The sequence below is a fragment of the Salvelinus sp. IW2-2015 genome, linkage group LG13 (assembly GCF_002910315.2).
Source record: "Salvelinus sp. IW2-2015 linkage group LG13, ASM291031v2, whole genome shotgun sequence".
NCBI classification, from domain to species: Eukaryota; Metazoa; Chordata; class Actinopteri; order Salmoniformes; family Salmonidae; genus Salvelinus; species Salvelinus sp. IW2-2015.
Genome location: NC_036853.1, coordinates 12,334,300 through 12,343,641, shown reverse-complemented (window position 1 = coordinate 12,343,641; position 9,342 = coordinate 12,334,300). Strand labels below are relative to the sequence as shown.

Here is a 9,342-nt window from a genome sequence, read left to right as displayed (position 1 = left end):
ACGTGTTACTCAGCCAGTCGCAGCAGCCAGGTACTTGGTGGAGCCAGTTTGCATGGATTATCGCGCTCACTAGCTAGTACACGTAACAGGTAGAGCGGTAAAATCATATGGAATCAAATCAAAGATACTTTGGATACATTTCTAACGGTGTAGACTAAAAAGAAATACCACTACAGCCAGGTAAGTCGTGTATTGGTATTTCAACTTGCGCAGGGAGCATTCACTGTTGAGTTGTTCTTCATGGGTGAGGTCAGTCGTAAACAAGTGAAGCCCGCTAACAAACTAACTAGCCAGCCACCTTGGTAGCAGGTAGGGTGGTGGGACAAGACTATATACGGCATGCGCTCTTTGTAGTGAACACCTTTGATTAGTTTTAAGGTGTAGTGTTCGTCATAAATAAATCATCGATATTAGCCCTATTAAAGTAAATAGTTATAGCAAGTTATTTTGACAACTCACCTTTTGCCCACCAGTAATTCCTTTCAGTTCTTTATCAGAATCAGAAATGTACTATGTTACAAGTCTCATGACTCGTATTAACACACCCAGAGTTCCCCCAGAAAGTATTCACACCCCTTGACTTTTTCCACATTTTGTTGTGTTGAGTTTAAAATGGATTAAATTGAGATTTTGTGTCACTGGCCTACAAAAAAATTCTATAATGTCAGTGAAATTACGTTTAAAAAAATGTTAAGCTGAAACCCTTTGGTATGGCAAGCCTAAAGAATTGCAGGAGCATAAATGTGCTTAACAAGTAACATAAGTTGCATGTAGTCACTCTGTTTAACATGATTGTTGAATGACTACCTCATGTCTGTATCCCACACATAACATTATCTGTATGGTCCCTCAGTCAAGCAGTGGATTGAAACAAAGATACAACCACAAAGACCAGAGATGTTTTCCAATGCCTCGAAAAGAAGGGCACCTTTTTATTTTATTTGGGGTTAAAAAATTAAAAGCAGACATTGAATATCTCTTTGAGCATGGTGAAGTTATTAACTACACTTTGAATGGGTGTACTGATACACCAGTCATTACAAAGATACAAGTGTCCTTCCTAACTCAGTTGCCAGAGAGGAAGGAAACTGCTCAGGGATTTCACCATTAGGCCAATGGTTACTTTAAAACAGTTATACAGTTTATTGGCTGTGATAGGGGAACACTGAGGATGTATCAAAAACATTGCAATTACTCCACAATACTAACATAAATTACAGAGTGCAAAGAAGGAAGCCTGTACAGAATAAAATTATTAAAAAACATGCATCTTGTTTGCAATAAGGTACTTAAGTTAATTTCTTTGCAGTTTTACTTAACACTTTGTATTCAAGACAAAGTTAATGTTTGGGGCAAACATCACTGAATACCACTTAATATTTTCAAGTGTGGTGGCTGCATCATGTTATGGGTATGCTTGTCATCGGCAAGGACTAGGAAGTTTTTTTATTTATAAAAAGAAACAGAATGGAGCTAAGCATGGGCAAAATCCTAAAGGAAAACCTGGTTGTCTGCTTTCCAACAGACACTGGGAGACAAATTCACCTTTCAGTAGGTTAGTAACCTAAACCACAAGGCCAAATATACACTGGAGTTGCTTACCAAGATGACATTGAATGTTACTGAGTGGCCGAGTTACAGTTTTGACTTAAATTGGCTTGGAAATCTATTGCAAGGCTTAAATGGCTGTCTAGCGATAATCAATAACCAACTTGACAGAGCTTGATGAAAAAAATAATGTGCAAATATTGTACAATCTAGGTGTGCAAAGCTCTTGGAGACCCAGAAAGACTCAGCTGTAATCGCTGCCAAAGGTGATTCTAACATGTATTGACTCAGTGGTGTGAATTCTTATGTAAATTAGATATTTCTGTATTTAATTTTCAATAAATTAGCGAACATTTCTTAAACAGATTTTCACTTTGTTGTCATTATGGGGTATTGTGTGTGTGTGCAGATGGGTGGGGGATATATATTTAATCCATTTTGAATTTAGGTTGTAACACAACAAAAGTTGTGTCCCAGATGTCTGTCTTTACTTGCAGCCTGTGAGAAAGACCCGATCATGTGACAGAGAGCCATATGAATGAGAGGTGCTTTGGCATGCAGCCGGGAGAAGGTAATAATAATTATTATATTCAGCCGAAGGGCACAACGGCCACTAGCCACAAAAGGCATGGATTTTTTTTAGGGGGCATTATGGCCACGCAAAGAATGCAGCCAGGAAATTTGAGGCATTATCAAGTGCTTGCCAAATTGTGAATGAGAGACTGAAGTGTGTACAGCCTGCGCAAAAAAACAAAGCAGAGCTCATGCCTTTCATGTGGTTAATCAAAATGCTATCCAAATATAAATAACAATTATACAAACCTAAAAAGTAACTGCCATTGCCAACTATGTAAACACAGCAAGGGATAAGAAGCAGTGCTTGACTTGGGCAGGAGCTCACCAGAGCTGAGTACCGGCACATCAAATCTTCTACTGCTTGAGCTCCTGTTCCTTTTATCGAATATTAAGGGCCTCCTGAGTGGCGCAGTAGTCTAAGGCACTGCATCAAGGTGTGTCACTAGAGATCCTGGTTCGAGTCCAGGCTCTGTCTCAGCCACCCGCGACTGGGAGACACACAATTAGCACAGCTTTGTCCAGGCTAGGGGAGGGTTTGGCCGGCAGGCAAGTTCTTGTCCCGTCGCGCACTTGCAACTCCTGATGCGGGGGCGCAATGCACGCTGACACGGTCGCCAGGTCTGCGGTGTTTCTTCCGACACATTGGTGCGGCTGGCTTCCGGGTTAAGTGGGCATTGTGTCAAGAAGCAGTTTGGCTTGGCTGGGTTGTGTTGTGTTTCAGAGTACGCACGGCTCTCGACCTTCGCCAAGCTTCCCACAATAAGTTGGGTGAATTTTGGCCCATTCCTCCTGACAGAGCCGGTGTAACTGAGTCAGGTTTGTAGGCCTCCTTGCTCACACGCTTTTTCAGTTCTGCCCACAAATTTTCTATGGGGTTGAGGTCAGGGCTTTGTGATGGCCACTCCAATACCTTGACTTTGTTGTCCTTAAGCCATTTTGCCACAACTTTGGAAGTATGTTTGGGGTCATTGTCCATTTGGAAGACCCATTTGCGACCAAGCTTTAACTTCCTGAATGATATCTTGAGATGTTGCTTCAATATATCCACATAATTTTTGTTCCTCATGATGCCATCTATTTTGTGAAGTGCACCAGTCCCTCCTGCAGCAAAGCACCCCCACAACATGAAGCTGCCACCTCCGTGCTTCATGGTTGGGATGGTGTTCTTCGGCTTGCAAGCATCCCCCTTTTTCCTCCAAACATAACGATGGTCATTATGGCTAAACAGTTCTATTTTTGTTTCATCAGACCAGAGGACATTTCTCCAAAAAATACGATCTTTGTCCCCATGTACAGTTGCAAAATGTAGTCTGGCTTTTTTTATGGTGGTTTTGGAGCAGTGGCTTCTTCCTTGCTGAGCGGCCTTTCAGGTTATGTTGATATAGGACTCGTTTTACTATGGATATAGATAATTTTGTACCCGTTTCCTCCAGCATCTTCACAAGGTCCTTTTGCTGTTGTTCTGGGATTGATTTGCACTTTTCGTACCAAAGTACGTTCATCTCTAGGAGACAGAACGCGTCTCCTTTCTGAGCGGTCCCATGGTGTTTATACTTGTGTACTATTGTTTGTACAGATGAACGTGTTACCTTCAGCCGTTTGGAAATTGCTCCCAAGGATGAACCAGACTTGTGGAGGTCTACAATTATTTTCTGTGATTTCTTTTGATTTTCCCATGATGTCAAGCAAAAAGGCACTGGGTTTGAAGGTAGGCCTTGAAATACATCCACAGGTACACCTCCAAATGACTCAAATGATGTCAATTAGCCTATCAGAAGCTTCTAAAGCCATGAGATAATTTTCTGGAATTTTCCAAGCTGTTTAAAGGCACAGTCAACTTAGTGTATGTAAACTTCCAACTTCAACTGTATTCCATAAAAAATCTGCTGTTTCCAGCTACAATAGTCATTTGCAACATTAAAACTTCTCATGGCTGGGATCCCGTTAACGGGATTGATATGACACCATTCAGTGAAAGTGCAGGGCGCCAAATTCAAAACAACAACAGAAATCTCATAATTAAAATTCCTCAAACATAGAAGTATTTTACACCATTTTAAAGAAACTTATTAATCCCACCACAGTGTCCGATTTCAAAAAGGCTTTACGACGAAAACACACCAAACTATTATGTTAGGTCAGCATCTAGTCACAGAAAAACACAGCCATTTTTCCAGCCAAAGAGAGGAGTCACAAAAAGCAGAAATAGAGATCAAATTAATCACTAACCTTTGATCTTCATCAGATGACACTCATAGGACTTCATGTTACACAATACATGTATGTTTTGTTCGATAAAGTTAATATACAAAAATCTCAGTTTACATTTTGGCGCGTTACGTTCAGTAGTTCCAAGACATCCGGTGATTTTGCGGAGAGCCACATCAATTTACAGAAATACTTATAATAAACATTGATAAAAGATACAACTATTATCCATGGAATTATAGATACACTTCTCCTTAATGCAACCGCTGTGTCAGATTTAAAAAAAGCTTTACCAAAAAAGCACACCATGCAATAGTCTGAGTACAGAGCTCAGACAACAAATCAAGCCATACAGATATCCGCCATGTTGTGGAGTCAATAAAGTCAGAAATAGTATATTTCATAAATAAATATAAATATTCACTTACCTTTGATCTTCATCAAAATGCACTCCCAGGAATCCCAGTTCCACAATAAATGTTTGATTTGTTCGATAACGTCCATAATTTGTCCAAACACCTCCTATTTATTCTCGTTTAGCACAGTAATCCAAATTCACGAGCAGACAAAGTCAAAAAGTTCCGTAACAGTCAGTAGAAACATGTCAAACGATGTATAGAATCAATCTTTAGGATGTTTTTATCATAAATCTTCAATAATGTTCCAACCGGAGAATTCCCTTGTCTTCAGAAATGCAATGGAACGCAAGCTAACTCTCTCACGTGAACGCGCATGGTCAGCTCATGGCACTCTGCTCGACCCCTGACTCAAAGAGCCCTCATTCCCCCCCTCCTTCACAGTAGAAGCATCAAACAAGGTTCTAAAGACTGTTGACATCTAGTGGAAGCCTTCGGAAGTGCAATATGACCAATATCTCACTGTATATTCGATAGGCGATGAGTTGAAAAACTACAAACCTCAGATTTCCAACTTCCTGGTTGGATTTCTTCTCAGGTTTTTGCCTGCCATATGAGTTCTGTTATACTCACATACATCATTCAAACAGTTTTAGAAACTTCAGACTGTTTTCTATCCAAATATATTAATAATATTCATATCTTAGCTTCTGGGACTGAGTAGCAGGCAGTTTACTCTGGTTACCTTATTCATCCAAGCTACTCAATACTGCCCCCAGCCATAAGAAGTTAACAATGTCTACAATGTATTTCTGATCAATTTTTTATTTTAATGGACCAAAAGTTTGCTTGACTTTCAAAAACAAGGACATTTCTAAGTGACCCTCAACTTTTGAATGGTACTGTATTAGAGGTAGACCAATTATGATTTTTCAACACCGATACCATTTATTGGAAGACCCAAAAAAGCCGATACCGATTAATCGGCCAATTTTATTTATTTATTTATTTGTAATAATGACAATTACAATGCTGAATGAACAATGAACACTTATTTTAACTTAATATAATACATCAATAAAATCAATTTAGCCTCAAATAAATAATGAAACATGTTCAATTTGGCTTAAATAATGCAAAAACAAAGTGTTGGAGAAGAAAGTAAAACTGCAATATGTGCCATGTAAAAAAGCTAATGTTTAAGTTCCTTGCTCAGAACATGAAAACGTATGAAAGCTGGTGGTTCCTTTTAACATGAGTATTCAATATTCCCAGTTAATACGTTTTGGGTTGTAGTTGTTATATGAATATTTCTCTCTATACCATTTGTTTTTCATATACCTTTGACTATTGGATGTTCTTATAGGCACTTTAGTATTGCCAGTGTAACAGTATAGCTTCTGTCCCTCTCCTCGCCCCTACCTGGGCTCAAACCAGGAACACATCAACAACAGCCACCCTCGAAGCATCGTTACCCATCGCTCCACAAAAGCCACGGCCCTTGCAGAGCAAGGGGAACAACTACTTCAAGGTCTCAGAGCAAGTGACGTCGCCGATTTGAAACGCTATTAGCGCACACCCCGCTAACTAGCTAGCCATTTCACATCGGTTACACCAGCCTAATCTCGGGAGTTGATAGGCTTGAAGTCGATTTGAAACGTATTAGGCACACCCCGCTAAATAGCTAGCCATTTAACATCGGTTACACCAGCCTAACGCGAGTTAAGGTTGAATCATGAACGGGTCAATGCTTGAAGCACAGCGAAGAGCTCTGCAAACGACGAAATGCTGTTTTGAATGAATCGCTGAAGACCTGCTGCTGCCCTACCACGTCGTCAGACTGCATGCAAATCATAGACTTAATTATCACATAATACACACAATACAGTTAGTCATTAATATGCAAATCCAAAACATGAATTTGAAAACAAAACATTTATTCTTTCAGTGAATACAGAACCTCCGTATATCCACGGTGCATCCAAAGTCTTAATATTGCTGTTACATTGCAAACCTTCATGTTATGTCATAATTATGTACAATTCTAGCAAATTAATTAAGTTTTTAGGAATATGGTCTTCCCATGTTCGCAACGGGCCATGGCAGGCCCGAAACTGCTGCAATACCGGACTCTGTGTGCAAGAGAAGTGACACAAGAATTCATGTTAGCAGCGCATATTAACTAATATGCAGGTCTTAAAATATATACTTGTGTTATTGATTTCTAGAAAGGCATTGATGTTATCGGTAGGTACTCGAGGTCGACCGATTAATCGGAGTGCGCGATTTTAATTTAGGACGATTTTCAGTTTTTTCATAACATCGGAGATCGGTATATTTTGGCCACCGAATTTGGCCAATATTTATTATAGATAATTATATATTATATAATTTATATATATATATATATATATATATATATATAATATTTTTTTTTTACACTTTATTTTACTAAGGCAGTCAGGTAAGGACCACCCATTATCCAGCTTTTTTACCGACTGTATGCCCGTGGCAATAGTCTAGTCAGCTCACTACACTGAGCATCGGCTCTCCTTCCGATCCTAGAAGGGTCATGTGGAACGACATCAGTTTTATTTACCATGTACTCTGAGGATGTCTCTGCGGGGTATATGCAAACTTCTGGCCAACACATCTCTCTCCCAGTAAGCTCATATCAACCTAAAAACATCTCCCGCATCTCACAAATCGCGACTAACTTCATGAACTACCGCCTATCTGCTCTTATTCCGCAATCACAATGCCCTCCCTGTACACTGCGGACGCCGCCCATAGAGCTCGTGTCTATGCCGCTAGAGTGTACAAACTGTACTTATAGAAAAGCCCATAAACACGGGTATCACTCGGCACTTCGCGAGATGTTACATCTTATCAAAATAGCTTTTTACACATACATCTACCATATCACGACAAATCAACTGGTACTACAGTTTTCAAACTACAACAATTAGGTGTTTCTGCATATTCTTTTTGCATACTCTTAGTTTTAATACGTGCAGATGGCCCTCGTCTAGCATTTGAACTAACCCGACACACTTCGATCTCGGCTATGCCCTAGTCGGCTAGTTGCCCGCGTCAGCCATAACCGATAGTTCCTGTCTGTCGTTCGTCAGACCACTGGGCCCTCCAGGTCCATCTTACAAGGCTACTGCTAGTGTAATAAGTGCCTCACAGACCACTTTAATATCCTCAGTGTCTCGACTCGGCTCTTAATCAAATCGTGAGCTAACACACCCACGCGCAAGCACGCTCATTTCACTAAAGACACGCTTGCAATTCTCTACATTTAAATCTATCTTCCTCCCCCCAATAACCTACATTAATTGGTTTTAATCTGCCTTTCCTTTAATCAGTTCATAACTGACTTTGTCACTCGTCCGACCTTGACACAGAGCCAAGGCGTGAATTAGTGCCCAAAAGAGTCTCACTTGAATTGGTTGGGAGCCTTTCCTATTGCTCTCGTTCTCTGACAGCAATATATACATAAGTTTGAATCTAGCTATTAACCGTTAGTCAGCTTACCACTTAACCAGACAGCCAAACTCTCCGGAAACGCACGGTGCAGCGGGTGTTACATAGTCCATCTGTAAACACCCACCCCAATTTACCTACCTCACCCCCCATACTGCTTTTATTTATTTACTTTTCTGCTCTTTTGCACACCCAGTATCTCTTCTTGCACATGATCATCTGATTATTTATCACTTCCAGTTGTTAACTTCTGCAAACTATAGGGGTGCTGCTTCCGCATTGCATATTTGGGTCTCCAAATTAAACTGACCTCGTCTAAATTCTTGATCGTACAATATGCATATATTGTCTGATTTATTGGATAGAAACACCTTCTAGTTGCTATACGAAGTTTGGATTTTGTCTCTGCTGGTACAGAACAATTTCTTACAGCAGACTTTTCATGACAGGTTCAATTTTCAGAATTTTACCTCTGTCTGGGGTCTGTTTTAAGTCTGACAGTGAATGCTAGAAGAAACCGACACTGCCTCGTCTTCCTCTGGGTTCTGTACGTCATCACGTTTTCAATGAATCGAGTGGGAATCCAGCATTATAAAAAGACGAAAATGTATAGAGGACGCGCCTTTCTTCGTCGTCCCTAAGCGTTGAAGGCCATCGGACTTGGCCCGTTCCAAAATCTTTTTTAGAGAGTGATATTTCTCCGTCATGTTCTTCAGTCGTTATAGTGTTAAAAACATCATTAATGTAGTTATTTGAAACCTTTTATAGCAATTTATATCCGTTTAGTGCGGATTTTGCAGTAATTGTCTTGTTGTGCACTTTTTAGCTTTGGAACGTTTCGGGGGTGTCGGTCTTTGGTGGTGGACATTCGAAGGACAGAGGACATCTATTCGACCAAAGACTTTTATAACATAGAAAGGATACATTGCCCAAAGAATTGATGATGAAGAACAGCTCAAAGTAAGCAATATATTTAATATGATAAAACGTGTTTCTGCGCGAAATATTTTAAAACGCATATATCGCATTTTTGTTTCGTATAGCTTTCACTTGGCGAACTGTATTGAAAAGTAAGGATATTTAAAAATGTAAATCAGCGGTTGGCAGTAAGAACTAATTTGTCTTCGATTCCTGTCAACCTGTATTTTTTAGTCAAGTATATGAT

General features: G+C 39.9%; 1 protein-coding gene across 1 annotated transcript in view; it reads left to right on the top strand.

Annotated features, from left to right (window-relative positions):
* Positions 1 to 45: 45 nt before the first annotated feature.
* LOC111972131 (semaphorin-4E) overlaps positions 46 to 9,342 on the top strand; it is a 40,780-nt gene continuing 31,483 nt past the window's right edge. Inside the window, exon 1 of the mRNA XM_023998995.2 lies at positions 46 to 180. The gene's annotated coding sequence lies outside the window, so the exon portion shown is untranslated. The remainder of the gene's footprint in view (positions 181 to 9,342) is intronic.